We start from the raw sequence: 23,445 nt of genomic DNA, 5'->3' as shown, positions 1-23,445 counted from the left end.
TTGTTTTATGAATCTAGGTGCTCCAATGTTGATTGCATATATATTCAGGATAGTTGGGTCTTCTGGTTGAATTAAACCATTTATCATTATTTAATGACCTTTTTTGTTCTGTTTTACTGTTTTTGGTTTAAAGTCTGTTTTATTTGATATAATAATAGTGACCTTTGCTCTTTTGTGTTTTCCATTTGCATCATAGATCTTCCTTTAATCCTTTATTTTGAACCTGTAGATGTTACATGTCAGATGGGTTTTTTGAAGACAGCAGACAATTGGGTATTCTTGTTGTTGTTTTAATCCAATTTGGTATTCTGTGCCTTTTAAGTGGGGCCTTTAGACCATTCACACTCAAAGTTAATATTGGTGTGTGAGGTTTTGATCCTGTTGTGATGTTTTTAGCTTGTTGCTCTGTGGTCTTCATTCTATAGTTGCTTTATAAATTATTTTCGCTATGTACTTAAGTGTGTTTTTGTGGTAGCAGGTATTGTTCTTTCATTTCTATGTTTAGAACTCTCATAATGATCCCTTATAAGGCTAGTCTAGTGGTAGCAAATTCCCTTAGTGATTGTTGGGAAAACATTATATTTCTCTTTCACGTATGAAAGTTATTTTGGTGGGCTATGAAATTATTGGTTGGACTTTCTTTAAGAATGTTGAGGCCATTCATAGTGACTTACACCTGTAATCCTAACACTTTGGGAGGCTGAGGTGAGACAGTCTCAAGGCCAGGAGTAAAGGACCAATCTGGGTAATATGGTGGGAACTTATCACTCCACAAAATTTTAAAAATTAGCCATGTGTGGTGGTACTCACCTGTGATCTTAGTAGGAGGCTGAGGTGGGAGGATCACTGGAGCCTAAGAGGTCAAGGTTGCATTGAGCCATGATGTGCCACTGTACTACAGCCTAGGTAACAGAGCAAGATCCTGTCTGTAAAAGAAAATGTAGAGGCCTGCAATCTCTTCTGGCCTGTGAAATTTCTGCTAAGAAGTCTGCTGTTAGCCTGGTGGACTTCTTTTTTGAAAGTGATCTGATCCTTTTCTATAGCTGCCTTTAAAATCTTTTCTTTGCATTGACCTTGGGCACTCTAGTGACTATGTGCCTTGGTGATGTTCATCTTCTATAATATCTCACAGATGTTCTCTGGATTTTTTGTATCTGAATATCCACCTCTCTAGCAAGATTAAGGAAATTTTCTTGCATTATTCTCTCAAATCTTTTTCAGGTGGATTACTTTCTCTCCTTCTCTCTCAGAAATGCCAATAATTTATAGGCTTTGTTGTTTAACATAATCCCATATTTCTCAAAGAGTTTGTTCATTTTTTAAAATTCCTTTTTCTTTAGTTTAGTCTGACTAGGCTAGCTCGAAAGAGAGATCTTCAAGCTCTAAAATTCTTTCTTCTCCTTGGTTTTGTCTATTGATAGAGCTTTCATTTGTATCTTGAAATATCTTAAGTGAGTTTTTCAATTTCAGGAGCTCTGTTGATTTTTTTTTTAAAGATGTTTATCTCCACCTTGATTTCCTAGGTTTCTTTAGTAGTTTCTTTGTGTTGATTTTCAACCCTATCTTGGATTTTATTAAGCTTCCTTGCAATTAACGTTTTTAATTTTTTATGTATCATTTCTGAGTTTCTATTTTGCTTAGGTTCCATTGTTAGAGTACTAGTGTAATTTTTTTGGTGGTGTCATAAGATTCAGATTTTTCACGATGGCAGAATTCTTATGCTGGTTTCCTCTCATCTGGAGAGTCTGGAACTTCTAACTTTTGTAATTATTTTCATGCAGATATGATTTCCTTTTCTTTCCTTATACATATATTTTCTTTACCTTTACCTCCCCTCTCTAGGAAGTGTGACTGTAGAGTATGTTGGGCAGGATTCTTTGGCTTTGCTGCTACAGCCCTGTCCACTTCTGTCCACAGGTTTTATATTGGGCTGTGGGGTTCCATCTATAGGCTAGTGGTTGGCACTTGCTCATAAGAGCCAGTTGTGGCACAAGCAGACGAATCCATATCTGATCTTTGCTTACTGTGAGGTTCTCTGTTGTCTCAGGTGTTGAGCGGGACAGTGGAGTGGCCAGTGTTCCTTGGCGATGGGGGAGCACCTCTGGCCTGAGCTGGAGCCCCAGGCTTGCCCACGAACATACCAATGGTGAGCACAGGCACCAGTCCTGACAAGGGTGGCTGGGAGGAGCTCCTGGTGAAAGGCACTGAGGTCTCTGCCACAGCATGAAGTCATTGCACTGGCTCCCCATCCTAGATAGGAAATAGCATAATCTGTTTTCCGTCACACCCCAGTTCCGTATGACTCCTCATTCAGATGCACATTGTAGTCTACCTCTGGACCCCAGTGTGGATGAGAGCCACAGAAAACGCTGTTGTGTGACTATCCATGGGAGTGGTTTTAGGGCAGAACCTTGTCAGTCAGTCTAATACAGATACCTTTAGAGCTCTCTTGTTTTCTGATGTGGAAGGCTGCTGTTTCATGTAAAAGGGAGGGAGGGAGGTGTCAGTTGTGGTGCCAGCTGCTTGGGTCAGCCTGACCTCAGGCTCTGCTGGAAGTGATCAGGTGCCAGCAGGCTTGGAATAGGGTATCTACTTTTCTAGTCTCCAGGCCCCTCGATTACCCACTGAACAGTGTGTATGAGGCTGAAGGGGCTGGACCAGGTTTGGGCTAGCCTAGAGTTCAGGTGCTGGCTGTGATGAGGAGGGGCAGGCTTGTCCCTGAGTCACCAGCTGGAATCTCAGGCAGGCAGGCAGGCAGAAAGTTTATGTGGTGGGAGCCTAAAAGAAAGTCACAGACCTGTACGGTAGGGTTTTCAGAAGGGCTTAGACTTGAGCTGAATTGCTCAGGTCGGGGTAGGGTGTTGGAGGTGTGCGAAAGCCTTCAGCTTCTCTGTTCCTTTCCTAGCCTGAGGACAATGGTGGCAGGGGCCTTCCACAGTCACAGCTGCACTGCCCCAAAGAGTTCAGGCAGGGGTGGGACGGGCACACTGGGAGTCCAAGCCAGTGGGCCCTGCCAGGTGAGGAGCAGGGGGTCACACAATCTGCAGTCCGTCTGCTCCCCAGCACCCAGCTGCAGCCTCTGACCTAGGGGTGTGTGAAAGATCTAGTCCTCTCTCGTTGGCAGGTATACGGCAGCTGGTACTGGGCTGCTCAGGGATCCAGGGCCTGTGGGGCTTCATGTGGGCTTGAGCGGTGCCTCTGCACAGACTCCAGGTGGTTCTTGGTGTTACTCTGGAGGCCTGGGGGTGTCAGGGGTGTTCTTCTGAACCCGGCATTGCAAACATTTGTGGCAGAAGTATGGGCCCCAAGGACTTTCGTGCACTCACCCATTCCCCATGTTACGGAGATTCCCTTGGCTCCACAGTAGACCCAGGAGGGCGGCTGCCTGGCTTCATTGTGCTCTATTCTCCGTAAGTCCTGTCACTTCCTTGGTGAATACCAACATGATCGCCTAGAAAATCCACTTTAAAAGCTAGCGTTTATTCACCACTTTGTTTCCTCTCTATGAGAACCTGATGCCCTGGCTACTTCTAGTCAGCCATCTTGAACCAGAACCTCTGTTTCTTTGTTTGTTTTGTTGTTGTTGTTGTTGTTGTTGTTGTTTTCAGCCACCATGAGGAATTGTCTCAAATTCATTGCTAAAATTAAGGGGAACTATCCATTCATTGGTCATATTTAGTATTAGGAATATTACTTATGGTATGATTTCAAGGGAGCTCCTAGAAAGTAACCGTTCCTTTAAATATTTTTTGTAATATCATTTTATTTTATTACACTTTCTAGAATATTGTTGAAAATTAATATTGTTAGCACTTTGGTTGTTTCTGTAATTTTTTTATTTTCAACCTCAAGTTTCACTTAAACAAACCTTAGTCTGCTTACTTTCAGCTGTTAATGTTAGAGGTACATTTTTAGAAACAACAAAGTATTTGCCCATTCCAAGGTTAGATGGTACTGAACAGAGGGACTGTCCAATTCTGAACATTAGAATATATGCTTATCTCTATGCTACCTTTGCTCCCTTTCCCTCCATGAAGTCCCAGAGATTTATGATGATCTGTAATTATTTAAAATGGCATTGACCTGATTTGAGAGATTTGAATTTAGCTAGAGACAATAATCCTCTTTTACTACTCTCCTTAACTTCATCACATTTCATTTTTTTCTGTTAACTGCGTTTATTTTACCATTTTTAATTTTAAGATAATTATTTTGAATTAAAAAGTTCTGAACAAAACATAGTCAAATAATGTTCTACGTCTGTCCTTCATTAAAAATACAACTCACACCACAGCAGTACATTTTTCAGCCTTTCGATGAGGCCAAACCAGCTGCTTTCCTTTGTCCTTCACTTTCCTCAGAAGTTTTCTTTAATTCTGGGCTTTAACCTTCCTGACTACACATATTCTCTGCTTCTCTTTCGAATTATTATACACTCCTCTAAGTCAATCTTCAATTTATAACATTGTGCCCTTCATGGTTAGATCAGTTTAAAGATCCAAGTGAAACATGTAAAGTGTTCAATTTGAATACATAAAACAATGCAGCAGTAGTTAAAATCACATGTACCATATAAAAACTATGAGCCTTAAAGTATCACCCCATTAGGAAAGACCAATTAAAAAGTATGGCTCTTTCACTCTTCCCTGACGGTCATTAGAGCAAAGGTTTGACAGATTGAAAATTTGGTCTGAATTACTTATATTGAATATTTCTTAAAGAACTCTGGTTCTTTTTATCACACTACAACATTCAAACTGATTTTTAAACTATTATTTAAATTTTTATAATTATATAGTCATATACTAATCAAAAATCAAGAAAGGAATCTACACTTTCTATTAGTCCATTCTCATGCTGCTATAAAGAACTACCCAAGACTGGGTAATTTATAAAGATAAGAGGATTAATTGACTGACAGTTCCGCAATCCTGGGAAGGCCTCAGGAAACTTACAATCATAGTGGAAGACAAAGGAGAAGCAGGTACCTTCTTCACAGGTGACAGGATGGAGTGAGTGCAAGTAGGGGAAATGCCAGATGCTTATAAAACCATCAGATCTTGTGAGACTCCTTTGCTATCACAAGAATAGCATGGGGTAAGCTGTTCCCATGATCTGAGTACCACCACCTGGTCTTGTCCTTAACATGTAGGGATTATGGGGATTACAATTCAAGATGAGATTTTTGGTGGGGACACAGCCAAACCATATAAGTTGGCAACTGGCCCCTTCCAAATCTCTTGTCCTCACATTTCAAAACACAATCATGCCCTTCCAACAGTCCTCCAAAGTCTTACCTCATTCCAACATTAACCCGAATGTCCAAGGCCAATGTCTTATATGAGACAAGACAATTCCTTTTGCCTGTCAACCTGTAAAATCAAAAGCAAGTTAGTTACTTTCTAGATAAGATGTGGTTACAGACCTTGGGTATGTAAATATAACCATTCCAAGTAGGAGAAACTGGCCAAAACAAAGGGGCTACAGGCCCCATACAAGTCAGAAATCCAATAGGGCAGTCATTAAACCTTAAAGTTCCAAAATAATCTCTTTTGACTACATGTCTCACATCCAGGTTATGCTGATGCAAGAGGTGGGCTCCCACAGCTTTGGGCAGCTCTGCCCTGTGGTTTACCGGGGTACAGTCCCTCTCCTGGCTGCTTTCATGGGCTGACATTTAGTGCCTGTGGCTCTTCCAGGTGCACAGTGCAAGCCATCGGTGGATCTACCATTCTGGGGTCTGGAGGATGGTGGCTCTCTTCTCATAGCTCCCCTAGACCCCAATGGGGACTCTGTGTGGAGGCTCTGACCCCAGATTTCTCTTCCACACTGCCCTGGCAGAGGTTCTCCATGGGGCCTCTGTCCCTGCAGCAAACTTCTACCTGGACACACAGGCATTTCCATAGGTCCTCTTAAATCTAGGCTGAGGTTCTCAAACCTCAATTCTTGACTCCTCTGCACCTGCAGGCTCAACACCATGTGAAAGCTGCCAAGGCTTGAGGCTTGTGTCCTCTGAAGCAACAGCCCAAGCTGTATGTTGTCCCCTTTTAGGCACAGGTGAAACTGAAGCAACTGGGATGCAGGGCACCATGTCCCGAAGCTGCATATAGCAGGGGGGCCCTGGGCCAGGTCCTTGAAATCATTTTTATCTCCTAGGCCTCTGGGCTTGTGATGGGAGGGGCTCCCATGAAGGTCTTCAACATACCCTGGAGACATTTTTCCCACTGTCTTGGTGATTAACATTCGGTTCCTTGTTACGTATGTAAATTTTTGTGGCTTGCTTGAATTTTTTCCCCAGAAAATGGGTTTTTTTTGTTTTTTTTTTTCTGTCACATTTTCAGGCTGCAAATTTTCTAAGCTTTTATGCTCTGCTTCCTCTTGAACAATTCGCTGCTTAACATTTTCTTTTGCCAGATACCGTAAATCGTCTCTGTCAAGTTCAAAGTTCCACAAATATCTAGGGCAGGGGCAAAATGCTGCCAGACTCTTTGCTAAAGCTTAGCAAGAATCATCTTTGCTCCAGTTCCCAACAAGTTCCTCATTTCTATCTGAGACCACTTCAATCCAGACTTCATTGCCCATATCACTGTCAGCATTTTAGTCAAAACCATTCAAGTCTCTAGGAAGTTCCAAACGTTTCCACATCTTCCTATCTTCTTCTGAGCCCTCCAAACTGTTCCAACTTCTGTCTGTTACCTAGTTCCAAAGTCATTTCCCCATTTTTTGGGTATTTTTACAGCAGAACCCCACTACGTCAGTACCAATTTACTGTATTAGTCCATTCTCACATTGCTATAGAGAACTGCCCGAGACTAGGTAATTTATAAAGGAAAGGTGTTTAATTGACTTATGGTTCTGCATGTCTGGGGAGCCCTCAGGAAACTTACAATCATGGTGAAAGGCAAAGGAGAAGCAGGTACTTTCTTCACAGGGTGGCAGGATGGAGTGAGCACAAGCAGAGGAAATGCCAGACACTTATAAAATCATCAGATCTGGTGAGATTTACTCACTATCAAGAGAACAGCATGGGAGAACCTGCCCTCATGCTCTGATTACCTCCACCTGGTCCTGCCCTTGATACGTGGGGATTATTGGGATTATATTTCAAAATGAGATTTTGGGTGGGGACACAGCCAAACCATATCACACTTCTCTGTGAATGTATCTTTGGAATTCTTAGATTTGCAGCAGCAGCTCTTCCCAGGCCATAGCTTTCTCTTCTCGTTTCCACAAATCCCACCATCAACTTTCCAAAGTGAATAGATATTCTCCTTCCAGGCTAGACTCTGCCAGACTGTCATGACTGCTTTCAGAAACAACTGTGCTTCTGGTTTTGAAAGCAGACTTTTCTGTGTTTTGATGGAGGATGTTTATATTATGAAGGTTAACTTATAGGGACTGCAGAAACATCACACAGCATAATGGAAGAAAGAGAAACTGGATGAAGACTGAACTGGAATCTATAATTAAGGGTAGCTGCTGTTATTCTATTTACAAGGCAACAAGAAAAGGCAGGACAAAACAAAACAAAACAAAAAAAAACAATGAAGGAAGAATAGATGAAATCGGAATTAAAATTTAACTTTTTGCCAAATGGAGTTCTTAAGGAGAATGAAGCAAAGATGATTACAGCTTTAATGTTTTCAAATCTCTCAGTTTTGCCTAAATCCCATTTCTTACATAGACGCTAGATACTAGCATGGGTGTCCAATCTTTTGACTTCCCTGGACCACATTGGAAGAAGAAGAATTGTCTTGGTCACACATTAAATACACTAATACTAATGACAGTGGATGACCTAAAAAATTACCAAAAAAGCCCCATAAAGTTTTAAGAATGGTCCATGGGCAATGGGGTTGGATAAGCTTGTTCTAGATTTGAGAATGGTATTGCCTATCAGCAAAGTTCAAATAATATGAATGCTAAACTTCAATCTTTTTAGAAACTCTGTACAATAAGTTGATGTAACTGATATTTGGCACAGGCATCACATCCAGTCCATTTCATAATGCATTTAAAAATTATTTTATGTATGGCTTTTTGTGTGTGATGGAGTTTCGCTCTTATCACTGAGGCTGCAGTGCAGTGGTGTAAACTCAGCTCACCGCAACCTCTGTCTCCCAGGTTCAAGCAATTCTCCTGCCTCAGCCTCCTGAGCAGCTGGGATTACAGGCACCCACCACCATGCCTGGCTAATTTTTTGTATTTTAGTAGAAACAGGGTTTCGTCATGTTGGGCAGGCTGGTCTCGAAGTCCTGACTTCAGGTGATCCACCCACCTCGGCCTCCCAAAGTTGTGGGATTACAGGCGTGAGCCACCACACCTGGCCTTAAAACTTATTTAAAAATAATAGTTAAGTTGTGTCTTTGTATAAATTCGAGTGATTGTTACTTTCCTGTGTGCCAGGAAAATCAAAATTGGCTGGTTGACTCTCAGAACCTTAAGAAAAGTCTTTCACTTACATGTTCCACTTGAAGTGAATATTGAAGACATTAGTTAAGCAATAATTATATTGTTTAAGTTTGATCCAGTTTATGATTGTTTGTGCTTATAACCATTTCCTGATTTAGTTTCATGAAATTCCTTTAACAACTTTCATCCTTTCAACAATCAACTGCCATACAAACAGTTATGTCTAAAAGGCAGTTTCCTCAGAAGTAGACCCTGTGGGAGAGATACTTACATAAGTGATCTTCAGGGGGTACTGGCAGGAGAAACCTACAGGGCAGTGAGAGATACATAAACAGGGAAGGGAAGGAGCCTAAGCTAAGATATGGACTCAGGTGAAGGGTAGCCTCATCTGAGCTCATGAGTAGCTCTGGAGCATAAACTCCAATACCAGATTTTCCCAAATATTAGGGAACCGAGCTCAGTAATTGTGTAGAAGCTGCCCTAAGAACTAGAGACGGGGATAGCATCCCAGGCATTACCCAAGAAGATTCCTATTGGCTATGGGCAATTTTTGATGAAGAATGCAATTATGAGTTGCTAGTTTCTAACACCTGCAGCAGCCAATGGTGAGAGTCGTAGCCTGTTTAAAAAAAAAAAAAATCTGAGTGGAACATCATCAATATTGGCTACAAGGAAGAACAGAAGCAGTGAGCAGTAAATTAAGTTGAGAAAGTCTTCAGAGTTATTTTCCTTAAAGATCATAATTACTCTAGTGAGCAGTTAAATCTTTGAATTTATAGAAGCAATAATTTGCCACTACAAAAACCCCCAGATGGATTGAACCAAGCATTCCCAGAATCTTGTTTTAAATGATGTTTTTTTTTTTTTTACATTCATTCATGACATTCCCTTTATCCTGCATCATATAATATCATGTAAATGTCAAACAAACAAATCATGCTGTAATTTCTCCATAGAACTAGGGGAAAAATGAACAGGGCCAGCCTTAGTTATCTAACTACACCTTAATCACCGAAGAAGATAGTAAATACCTTGCAAGGCAAAAGGCAATGCCAATGGACTTCAGAGGAAAAAAAAGAAAGAGAAATGCAAATCAAGTTAAATTTGAAGTATACTCTGGTATTACCTGCCCCTTAAGTTGGAGATAAAGTCATTACTAAATATTCTTCCTTAATCTTAAACAATAATCTATATGCCTTACATATATAGTAATTGTCTTCCAAGAAACCGATTATGTAATAACTGCATGTATTCAAACCTTTACTAATAACTCAGAAAACGAAGTATATATTCACCTTAATATAATGAAAAATATACATCAGTATTCAATACAGATAATATATGTAAATGCTAAATTTAGACGAAATATTTATAGACAACACATTATGAAAAGTAACTAACAGTAGAATAATAATTTTTTGCTGTTTAAGTTCTTCTGGGGAAAGTATAGACTATTTTAAGCATGAATCAACAATGAAGTTCATATTTCATTTAAATTTATATACACAACACATGCATGCATGCATATATATATATATATATACACACACACATATACATATGCTTTTTGTTTTTTTGTTTGCTTTGTTTTGTTTTGTTTTTGAGATGGAGTCTTGCTCTGTTGCCCAGGCTGGAGTGAAGTGGTGTAATCTTGACTCACTGCAAACTCCACCTTCTGGGTTCAAGCAATTCTCCTGCCTCAGCCTCCAGAGTAGCTGGAATTACAGGCGCATGCCACCATTCCTGGCTAATTTTTGTATTTTTAGTAAAGAAAGGGTTTCACCATGTTGGCCAGGCTAGTCTCAAACTCCTGACCCCAAGTGATCCGCCCACCTCAGCCTCCCAAAGTGCTGGGATTACAGGCATGATCCACCGCGTCTGGCCGTATGTATACATATAGCTTTAAAAGCTGATTTAATCAAGTCCCTTCTGTCAAGAGAATGGAATAAATAGACAAGTGTGGAATGTGTTCATGGTATACTCTATTGCTTTGAGGCTGGTTACTCTTATTATGTTATTACTGCTCATTCTTGAATGGGCGATTTAATCAGAGGTTTTTAAAATAAAAGAACACAGCGAAGGTTCTGCATATAGAGTTTTCCCAGTTTCACAACATGGAGCTATTTAGCATAGGTGTTTCTATAACTGTTACAACACTGCCAGCTTTTGATTTTGTTTATAGTGCCGTAGGGATCCACTGCAGCCTGTGGCATCACAGACAAGCCAGCATCTGGCTTCGTGAGATGGGAGAGGAGAATTCTACTTGTAGAGTACTAAAACATTTGCTAGCACAAATCTGCTCAGGATTTCCTTTTCTCCCTCCCCATGGTAATTTTGTTTTTCTCCGTTTATACAAATTGTAAATAGATCAAAAACCCATTTATTGAAGAATCACAAACAGCAAAGTGAGAAATCTAACTTAAATGAATAAGCCCATTCTTTGCCCAAACACAATGATTTCCCCTAAAGTGTGTTTAGGGGAAATCATTTTTTTGTGTGTTCTTTTTTTTAATTCATGCAGTTTGGCATTATCTAACATTTGATTTTTCCTTCATTATGCTGAGAAACATTTTAGTAATCTTATATAGTTCTCTGATAATTTCTTTCTTTCAGTGGTCATATTGAGAAGCTATGCCTTTTTCATCCTTTATAGAAGTAATATTCTTTGAATACACTATTCTTGCTATTCTTCTAATATCTACAAAAATATACGAAAGTGGTGATGAAATATTTATAATAAAACATTGTACCACAAATTTTCATTGGCGTGAAATAGAAGCCTATCTCTGAGTATGATTCCATTGATCAATATGGTCATTATATATATATATCTATTTTCCTATATTACTTTGCTCTAATTGTACTATGATTTATTTCTATAATTCCACATACTTAGTTCTTCCACGTGTAAATTATATATGAGTTACATTTTATATTTTGAATATTTATAAATAAACACGAATCTATAATTTTCTTTGACACAAATTTTTTCCAGTTATAAAAACACAAATACTATGAAATAAAGCAGAATCACTTCAGTGCCAGTTCAGTAGATCCTTCTCAGTGGCTGGAAGGGGCATTTTCTTGTTTATTGACACTTTATGGCATAAGTTTTTGGCTTAGATTCTTTATAAAATGGATGCAACTGTCAGTCCAAGAAACATGTCTTTTCTACAGACATGTTTAGTTTGATTTTACAGTGTTTAAAACAGTGCAACTAACATTCAAAAGTTGCAAGATTTCACTTAAACATGTAAAAATAAGGCTTCTCTTGAAAAAACAAATCGGAAATGCTGGTGGTAATAGATCCTGATTTTAACCCGGTAACACTTAGCTGCAGTTGGATGACAGTGTTTACTTTAGTTAGTTGGCACTACCCACCATATTCTCTGGTCACATAGTGAATGCTTACAAACTTCACCTCAGCCTTTTGAGGGTTTTTTAAAAATTTTATTTATTTATTTATTTTTCTATTTAAACAAACAACAAGGCCCCAGTAGAGTCCTGAGTTTGGGAATCCTGTCCAAATAGATTTTGTTTATTATCTTTTTTACTTTATTTTTGCTTTTGCTTTTACATAGTCTAAGATAAATGTCCTTCAGTTCAAACAATCAGAGGTATTCTGGTCAAGCTTCCTGAAAAGTTAGATGAAACTTTTATTCATAAGATCATAATTCACTCTATTTTTCTTTAATTTTTATATAATTATTCTTATATAAATCATTCATTAATAAAAATATACTGTAAAAAATTAAAATTTAAAAATACTGTTTCATTCACAAAGAACATTTTGATGTAATATATTCCAGATCACTCATATAGGATAAAAAATATTTAAAACAGACTTTTAACAGTCAGTAATATGCTGATAATATTACATATATATTTATGTATAAGTGAATATTTATTTTTTAAAGTGATTATAGTCTAGTAACTAATTTACAACATATGTTTACAATGAAAATATAAGCCCATTCGATGCCAAAATAATACATGACTACATTATCATTTTAATGGCTATATAATATTCTATTTCATGGATATTAAAAAGAATTACTACTATGGACTACAATGGGTCTTCCATTATGGGCATTCAGATTCCATGGACGTTTTTGCTATTACAAACATTGCTTCCTGGACATCACTAATGCAGGAATTTCCCAGCTGTGCTTAATTATTACCTGGAGATAAATTCTTGATGAAATTTAGCCAGATGAAAGTATCCATATTTTTAAGACTCTAATATCTCTTATCACATTGCACTTAGAAATATTATAACGATTCATACTTCTACCAACAGCATATGAGGAAACCAATTTCTCCTCACCACATAGTGGTATTAGCATTCCATTAACAGAGATGTATTCACTTAATGAGGCTTTAGAATACAGAAAACTAATTTGTAAATAGCAGTCCCAATGTTATTTCAGCACAGAGATGTGTCCATTAAAGTCCATGGTGTCCCATCATTCATTTGGCATCAGTGCTATGGCAGAGTGATCAATGCCCCGTGACCTAGGGTGAGTTCTGGAGACAGTCTGCCCGGATTTAACTCTAGCATTACTGCTTACTAGCAGTACTATTTGAATTGCAGACTACTTATTTTGTCTCTTTTTTATGGTTTTAGACAATGCAAAATATCTTACAATAAGAGTAAGTAAAATGAAAAAATTTTGTAAGATTATATTATCATATATCATTTACTTTCCAATGAAGTAGGTAAGGACTAGTTTGCATATCTAAAACAATATCATTCAGAATTATATTATTAGCAAACATGAGTTAGATTCAAACCATGGTCTCCATGCTTCAGAAGCCGGTTCTATTTTTTTATTTTTTTTTGAGACTGAGTTTTGCTCTGTCACCGAGGCTGGAGTGCAATGACACCAATCTCTGCTCACTGCAACCTCTGCCTCCCAGGTCCAAGCAATTCTTCTGCCTCAGCCTCCCGAGTAGCTGGGATGACAGACATCCACCACCACACCCAGCTAATTTTAGAAGAGATGGGGATTCACCATGTTGGCCAGGCTGGCCTCCCAAAGTGCTAGACTACAGACATGAGCCACCGTGCCCAGCTGCTAGTTCTATGTTTTGCATCTGCATTGATGTTTCTCCTTGTAATATTTAGGACTTCATTTTTAAATACATACACAATTTTAACAAAACTGAAGAGAGTTTCAAAAGATTTACAACAGATTTTAAAAGTTTCATCATATGCTGGTAATATTGCCTACTTAATGTTAACTAACAATTAGTGAGTTATTTTGCATTAATTTATAAAAATGTGAAACATTCTTAAGACTTTTTAAAGCAATTGCTTTAAAAATTGTTCTCAGTTTTAAATTTTCAAATACATTCAAACATTTAATTAGACATACTTAAGAACTCTAGGGTCTGAAAAAGAAAGAAAGCAATCAGTAGTGCATCTTTGAAAAAAAGGAAAAGTTAGTAAATTGAATACAAGATAAAGACTTAGTTGAAGAAAAAGATTATAAGTATTCCTTAGAAATTCACTACCATTATGTTAGCCCCTAATCAGGTTTAGTTTTTTAAATTTACATTTACAATAATTAAAGTTAAATTAAATGAAAGCTTCGTTTCTCAAATTCACTGGCCATATTTTAAGTTCTCAATTGCCATATGTGGCCAGTATGTACTGCATTGGACAGTGCAATTACAGAGTATTTTACATAATTGCAAGCACATTTTATGAGAACACCAAACAGCATTTAATGGGAGAAAAGTATCACACCTTTCATAGTCAAAATGTCATTGCCAAATCATCACTTTTTTCAGAGTTCTTTTCTCAAGAAAAGTGCAAGAAATAAAACAGCAATGTAAATACAGTGCACATTAGAAAAACAGTTCAAGGTGGTATAGATATGTAGACAGAGGATGGATAGAGATAGACAGGTAGAAATATGAAATTACAGTGTAGAATAATTTTGATAATTAAATAAAATCAATATAATAGTGCATGTAAAATGTAGCTGGTATAATATAACTATTTTAAAAAATGGGAATTATTTGTAATACTATTTACTGAAAGTGACTAAAATACAATTCTTGCGATTCAATTAACTAGATGAAATGAAAGTTAAAAGAAATTTATTCTAGGCCTAAAGCTCCATTACCATGTGACAGCAAATGCCATATTTTTTTCCATAGTATTTTATGGGTGGAAAATTCAAACCTATAAGCAAATGTGACTTCTATCAAAGATTCTGTATTGGAAGGATGGAAAGGGCATCCATGGCTCTGATTCACTACTGGCTTCAATGGTAACATCAATACTGTGGATGAACTAATGTAAACTGGCTTCAGCTAAACATCCGACTTAAAGTCAGAATTAGGCCTAGATCCCAGATTTTCTGACAAGCTCTGACAAATAAATACTCTGATTATATTTTTGGCCTCTGCAACATTATGAATAATTTGTCAATTCTACATATATTATTTGTCTAGTATGTGATAAGCATTCTGTGGAAATGAAAAATATCTGTCTTTATGGGGCTTATATATTTATGGAGGAGCAGTCAAATTGGTAAGCAACATTTGTAAATAAATTAATGAGATAATTTTAGATTATAGTCTATAATGCACTTTCAGATATAGTAACATTAGGATCACACAACACTTAACCTAAGGCTAATAAACCTTCAAGGATTTGACTAAGCTCACACGTCATTCAGTGGTAGATCTGAGTGTCTACCCTGAGAGTTTTAACTGCATGCATGCATGATACTTTTCTTAGTCTGTTATAACAAAATGCCTATACTGAGTGGCTTATGCACAAGAAAAACTTATTTCTCACAGTTTTGGAGGCAAGAAAGTCCAAGATCAGGATACTGGTAGGGCAGATCTGATGTCTGGTGAGGGCACTGTTTCTTTTTCATAGGCTATGCCTTCCAACTGTGTCCTCACATGGTGGAAGGGATAGGCTAGCTCCTTGGGGTCTCATTTATAAGGGCACTAATCCTACTCATCAGGGCTTTGTCCTCATTACCTAATCACCTCCCAAAAGCCACACCTCCTAATACCATCATCTTGGTGGTGAGGTTTTAACATGAATTTTGGAGGGACACAAATATTGAATCTATAGCAGTATTCTAGTATGATAATATATTTAATTTCAAGATAAGGCATCTGAAAGAAATCATTAAAGATCTAATTCATATATTAATAGTTTGATTTTCTTTTTTGTTATTGTTGAGACAGAGTCTCGCTCTGTAGGCCAGGCTGGAGTGCAGTGGTGTGATCTCGCTCACTGCAATCTCCGCCTCCCAGGTTCATGCCATTCTCCTGCCTCAACCTCCTGAGTAGCTGGGACTACGGGGGCCGCCACCACGCCTGGCTAATTTTTTGTACTTTTAGTAGAGACGGGGTTTCACCGTGTTAGCCAGGATGGTCTCGATCTCCTGACCTCGTGATCCGCCCACCTCGGACTCCCAAAGTGCTGGGATTACAGGCGTGAGCCACTGCGCCTGGCCTAGTTTGATTTTCTTAAAGGAAGATAAATATGAGTTACACAAATCTTTTCTTGTTCAGTGCCTTAAAATCTCCCTAAATGAAGATTTATAATTTAACTGGGTAGTAAATTTTGTGATTTTTGCAACTCCAGCATTCAAGGCAATACTATATCTAAGGAAGAAAATCAATTTTAATGTAATTTTATTCTTTTTGCTTATTTCTGAGGTCTTTAGTTGCATAGCACAAAATTGAGAACCAACCCACACTAGGGTTTAGTTTTGTATTACTAGGTTTTGTGTTTCTTTGACATTGTTGTTTTTTCTTTATCCTCTATTCCTGATTTCATCTTTCTTTTCTGAGATATGTCCCAAATGCACTGATGTTTTCTTTCTTCCAAGTCATTTGCTACATATATATGTGTGTGTGTATATATATGTGTGTGTGTATATATATATATATCCTTGAAATAGACATTATTTTTATTAAAAAATACATTCTTGTAGTTATAACTATATAAAGAGTATTTTGTTCTTCAGTATTAGGCTTAGAGGGACTTATTTTATTCTAAGTCTATTATCTCTAAGAAATACCTAAAATATAAGAAAAACGTGTCACAGGCAAAAGACAAAACACCCTGCCTCAGTCTGAAGCCCTGAAACTGGATGCACATCCACATCAATTGACAAGGTTCAGTCTTTCGGTGTTTCTGAGAATAACAGAACACACCCAGTTAGCGTCTGTGTTAGTTTCCTATTGCTGGCATCGCAAATTATCATGTACTCAGTTGCTTAAAACAATGCATATTTATTATTTGTTCCATCCCGGTTCTGTAGGTCAGAATTGTGACACTGGTCTCAGGTGTCAATAGTGCTGTGTTCCTTTCTGGGGACTCTAGAGAATCTGTTTCTGGCTCTTTCAGGTAGTTGGCAGAATTCAGTTCCTTGAGGCTGTAAACTGCTGGTTGTTCACAGAGTCCAGAAACATCCCACATCCCTTGGCTTATAGCTCCTTTTTCTTTGAAGCCAGCAGAGGTAGGCTGAGTTTCTCTCATGCTTAGAATCTCTCTTGCCTCTTATTCTGGGGCATCTGTCTAACTCAAGCTCCAGAATGTTCTTTGGTTTTTAAGAGTTTTTGTGATTACGTTGGAATCCATTGTAAAACCAAGGATAATCACTTCATTCTCAAAATCCCTAATCACATCTGCAGAGTTCCTTTAGCCATATAACACATTCACAGGTGTCAGGGATTGAGGAATTGACATCTTAAGGTTGACGAGTTCATTATTTGGCCTACCAGAGCTGCTGCTACTTATTTGTTTATTAATAAGTAAACAGACTTTAATTTTTAGAGTAGTTTTGTATTTATGAAAAGTTGAGGAGAAAGTACAGAGTTTCCATACATCCTTCTCCACTCTACCCTCCTCCTCCCCAGTTTTTCCTGTTACTAACATTTTGTTTTAGTATGGTACATTTGTTAGCATTGATGAACAAATATTGATATTATTAACTAAAACCCATAGTTTAACTTAGAGTAAACTCTTTGTGGTATACAGTTCTATAGGTTTTGACAATTATATAATGTCATGTATACACATTGCAATTATAAAACAGAATAGTTTCATTCCCCTCTGCTCTAACTAGTCATCCCTTCTTTCCTTTTCTCAATTTCTAGCAACTGCTGACCTTTTTATTGTCACTGTAATTGTGCTTTTCTCAGAATCTCATATAGTTAGAAACAAACAGTATGTAGTGTTTTCGAACCTGTTTCTTTCACTTGGCAGTAGGCATTTAAGATTCCTCCATGTATTCTTTGTGGCTGGATTGTTTATTTCTTTTTATGGTTGAATAATATTCCATGAAATGTATGCACCCCAGTTTATCTATTCACCTATTAAAAGACATTTTCATTGCTTCCAAGTTTTGGCAATTATGAACAAAGCTGCCATAAATATTCATAAATAGGCTTTTGTATGGACATAAGTTTTCAACTCATTTGGGTACATACCAAGGAGCACAATTGCTGGATCATATGGTAAGACTATTTTTAGCTTTGTAAAGAACTGCCAAGCTGCCTTACAATGTGGCTGTAGCATTTTGCATTCCCATCAGCAATTAGTGAGAGTTCCTGCTGCCAGCATTTGTTGTTATCAATGTTGTGGATTTGAGCCATTCTAATAGGTGTGCCATGGTATCTTGTTTTAATTTTCCATTTTTTTAAATGTCATGTCATGTTTAACATCTTTTCATATGCTTACTTGACATCTGTATACATTTTTGTACCGCCTCTTCTTCAAGAAATAAAACAATTCACTTATTTTCTGAAAAATAAGTAAATGTAATTTTATGTACAGATTAGTCACACATACTTGTTAGAGCCTACATGGGGATTTCAAAAAGACAGAATCCTGAATCATACAAACCTCTCCCAAATACATCACGACCAGCTTTAAATCAACAGCAAAGAGTTGCTAGAGGCAAAAGCAGGAAGATTGTGAGGAAGGCTACAAATTTGACAAACTCTACAATAATAGAAGAGAGAGTGACAGGAGAAGATGCATGGAGCACCAAAGAAGAGGGTAGCGATGCCTGGATGGCTGGTGCTGGAATGTTTACTGTACAAAGATCTGCAAGAGAACTCAGCAGGTAGTGTGGCTTCTCTCTACTAAGGCTGGAGGCACTAGCTATTCCACCAGAGCAGACTAGAGAACACACAGGCTCCCTGGCTCATCACTTACCACAGAAGTATATACTTATAAAGTTGATGCTGCTTTATATACTGTTATACAAAAGCTCTGCCTGAAAAGAAACCAAAGATTTGAAGAACAATACCTAAAATAGGCAACCTAAACTTAAGAGCAATTACTGAAGGAGACAGGTGGAAATGTTAACAACCATCGCTACATAACAGCAGCACTGAAGGATAGTCCATTACAGTTTCTTAGACATCATTTTCTAGTACTACAGCAATAAAAGATACGATCATAATTTAGAAGTCCAAAAGAGGAATTGAAAAAGAGAAAACATAGGGACTTGGAAGTTCAGGTGGAAGAAATATATTCAAAACAGAGCCAATTAGGAAGAGTTAGAAATTAGAAAGAAGAAGAAATATACAAGACTTGGAAGACTTCTTGAGAAGACTTCATATATGTGAATTTTTGCAGATACTAGAAAATAAAGAAGAGAATGAAAAACAAAAAATAAAGAAAATGTACGTGTCATCAGTGATATCAGATCTGCATCTCCAGCGTAACAGTTTGCATGTGCTGAAAGGCAGAATTGATGAAGATATACACCTCTTGGCATATTTTGGTAAATCCTCTAATTCAAATTTTACAAACTTTCAGAAGAAAAAAACACAGTATTTGTGGAGGTAAAAGAATTGGACTGGACTTGAACTTCTTAACTAAAATACTGAATGCTATAAACAAGTGGACAATGCTACGTATTTTTGTAGTTACATTTAAATTGAGATGAATAGGCTGATAAATCATGTACCTTATTTGCTAACTTTTTCTAATGGAAAAGATAAGATATATATGACAAGGAAAACATAGTGACGGTCAATTAAAAGAACTATGCTTCCAAATAAATAAAGCTTTAACGAGTCTTCTTGGAGTGGGAGTGGGGAAGCTTATACACTTAACTATTCACCTCTGGGCAAACAAAGAAGAGAGTGATAAAAATCATTAGAGAGGCTTAAATGTGAATATTTTTAACCTGAAATATACGTTTTAAATTTAAGCTTGGACACCTTGGTTCAATTGTTATGAAACAAAGCAAATAAACATATCATGCAAGATATGATTAGCTATATCAGAGAATGAGTAACAACCAGACCTCATGACAACTCACACACTATGATGAGAACAGCAAAGGGGAAATCCGATCCCATAATGCAATCACCTCTCATGAGACCTCTCCTCCAACACTGGGAATTACAACTCAACACGAGATTTGGGTGGGGACATAGAGCCAACCACATCAGGGTATTTGTCTAAGGGCAACAATAATAGCAAAATTGTTGGTTCTGTTATTAAGAGACATATGGCAATTGGGTAGATAAGTCATAGCCTCTGCCTTACTCGATATGTAAGAAACCCTTTTAATTACGACAGAGAATGATAAAGAGTGCCCCAGTTGAAATTTTGGGGGATATATCTATAGAGAAAATACAATAACAAAATTTAAAAATGAACAATAATCATGCAAGTATATTAAAACAGTGGTAATTAATTTAAGATAGCTTTCAGTGAATTATGCACAAACAATTAAAAACTGGTAAAAACTCATTATTGGGGAAGGTCTGAGTGTAGTCAGAAAAACTTTCTGGAGAGCCACTTGGCACTATCTAATGAAGTTAAGAAAGGTACAAATCATATTTCCACTGATGATTTGATCCCCTAAGGCATAAATCAAATAATATTATGAAGATACATGTACTCCAAAGTTAATCACAGCAATAACATACAATAGTGAAAAAATTGAAGAAAAAATTATAATTATTAAAGGGAGTTAGTAAATACACATAAAGAAGTCATTGCAAATATATACATGTACATGAATCTATGCATATCGTGTCAGATATAGAAGCTTCTGATTACAGTGTACTGTTAAAAAGTACAAACTGTATATATGATAAGACACTATATTTCTTTAAAACACAAATTTATGTTTTTATTTATTAATGAAGAATGTAAGTCTAGAAAGTGTATGTGCCAAAATGTTAACAATATTTAATTTTATTTTTATGTATTTTATTGTCTGATTTTTAAACTTATATTATGTTTGTAACAATGAAGTATAGATATATTCAGGGTAAAATTATGCTTGTTTAATATTCTTGGCATAATACTAGAAGAAATTTACAAAAAGGTAAAAAAAATTTTTCTTGTATTTGAAAAATGTTTCATAATATTTATTTTGTCTTTTTCTTCTTTTGGTACTTAAGAAAGAATATCTTAACCCTAATCTTCTAAGCAATAGAAATAAGCTATCGAAATAAAGGAAAACAACTGTTTTGACAAATCAAGCTATCTTGTATTTAAAGCAAAATTAAATAAAGACAAAAACAGTTTTTTATTTTATATTTAAGTAGGTTTTATTTTGTGTTTAAATAGTTATACAAAGTTACATTTTCAAAATTGGTGTCTGACATACCTATTTTTTCAGAATAATCATATAATTGACATATATTTGATAATCACTTAAATGTTCTATGATTGAAAATTTGAAGACATGGAAAAATAGACTTAAAGCCCAATAATTATATTTTGAAAGGTATAGAAAAACATAGATCTAAAAATTTTTTTATTTAAAAATATTCTTAATTAATATTTTATGCCTTAGCTTATAATTAGTCGATTTCCCAGCTCAAATGACCTACGCAACTTTTTTGGTCTATCCCCACATGTGTATCTCTTTCACTGTTTACACTATAGTGTACTGCATTCTTATTTAACTTACATACAAATTTTACTATAAATATGGCCATAGGCCCTGCTTTAAGCACTTCTCCACTGAAAAACAACCTATGCTTAAAAAAGAAAACGAAGATTAAAATTTTAGGTAGTTATTTTCTTGTTTTTCATTAGTTTTTTCTGAAATAAATTTTGTTGTGTACATTTAAGATATACAGGAAGCTGTGGGATACACATAAAGAGTAAAAAGGTGACTATAGTGAAGCAAATTAACATATTCATCATTTCACGTAGGAACTCTTTTTGTTTGTTTCTGTGGCAAGAGAAACTAAAATCTACTCATTTAGGATTAATCCCATATACAGTACAATTTTTGTTTGTTCAGACGTTTCTATAATGTGCACAGGTAATACCTTCTTCTGTTTCAAAGTCAACTCTAAAAAGGGTAGATAGTTAATATTTCCCTGTTCATATCTGCTTCCAAACCACCTGGTTTCCTTCCTTCCTGGGGAATTCAAATCATCCCTTTTTTAAAAAGTAAACTTTCAGAGCTATTTTGTGCAACAAGGAAACACGCATACATACTTTTTCTCCTCTTTCAAGAAAACAGTATCGTTCTACACTGTTCTGCACCTTGGTTTGTAACTTAATATTCATAGGAAATCATTCCATATCAATACCCAAAGGACTTACTCATTCTTTTTCATAAACACACTTTATCTATGTGAGAATGTATCAAATCTGTTTCACCAGATCCCTAAAAATGACATTTAGTTTGCTTCCAATTATTTGGAAGACATATTTGCTTCCATTACAAATAAATGCTACAGTAAATAGCCACATAAATAGTCATTTCCCACATATCTTAGTATATTTATAAGATAAATTTCTGGAAGTAAACTTTCTGAGTCAAAGGATACATTCTTGTTACTTTAAGGTTTAGTATAAATTATCTTAAAAGACAAAAAAAAAACTTTATTCTTTTAAATGGAAAAATAATTATTTTCCTTTATCAGCATATGACTTTTATCAACCATTGATGCAAGATAAATGTACACATATCTCATAGCTACTCTCTCAGTTTCACCCTTGTTTTACTTCTTGCTTCTTTAAAAACGGAGTCTCGGAGTGGATTTTGAAATTTATTTATACATACACAAATAACTGAATAATCTGATCATGGCTTAAAATTTAGAAGAAAGTCAAGATGGAAGTATCTTTCAACAAGTCAGAAACCTTAAATTAAATAAACTATTTGAATTCATTGAATCTGTAATGCATCATCAAATGATGGAAAATAGTTTGTGTTGGACAGGAAAGAGCAACTGAAGCAGAGTCCTTTTGCCAGACATGAATTCCCAAGGGATGTATTCATTACTTTGTTGCTTATACAAGGCCATAGAAACCAACTCTCCTACAACAAAGATCTTTGCAGCAGGCTCCTGTGAAACATCCGCTTTGCAACGTTTGGCCAAGCTCCCATTCCCTGCTTATAGCTCACATCACACAACCAGTCTTTCAATTACATTTGTTCATGTAACAAATAAGTGAAACACATGCATTTTTCTTTATGTTATTTTTCATTCATAAGAATATTTCTAAGGCATTTATTATTAGTATTTGGTTCCTAATGTTTTACTAATAAGAAATCTTGTTGTATTTCATGAAGCGTCTTTGATTAGCAATTTTATTTCTATTCCAGGGTGTCTATGTCACTTATAACAGAGCTACCCAGTAAATAACCAGATGGAATCATCTGGTTATTTGTATATTAACCAGTGTCAGAGTTTTAATAGTAAAATTATTTCCTTGCACAATGTGGCAGTAATAGAGTCAAACTGTGGCTTAAATAGCCTTCCTAATGGAGCTTTCAAGAGAACTGAGAGGATTTTTAAAAATTTAGTTTGTGACATGCCTAATACATGTATTATGTGTGTTGGTCTTTCCACTCCAACAGAAAGAAAGGCCAATACATTTCTAAATTGTATATTAAATATTTATAAACTTTTCTAAAGGTGTGAAATAAAAAGTATCTGGTCAATTCCCTTCACTGTAAATTCAGCTTATGTTCCTACTTACGGTGCTGCTGCAGCACCCTAGCCCCAGGTCTCACACTAAATGCTTACTTGCAGATCCACCTAGGTAAA

Source organism: Macaca mulatta, chromosome 3 (genome assembly GCF_049350105.2).
Source record: "Macaca mulatta isolate MMU2019108-1 chromosome 3, T2T-MMU8v2.0, whole genome shotgun sequence".
Taxonomy (NCBI): Eukaryota; Metazoa; Chordata; class Mammalia; order Primates; family Cercopithecidae; genus Macaca; species Macaca mulatta.
The sequence above is the reverse complement of the archived record's forward strand: the minus strand, read 5'-3'. Positions refer to the sequence as shown.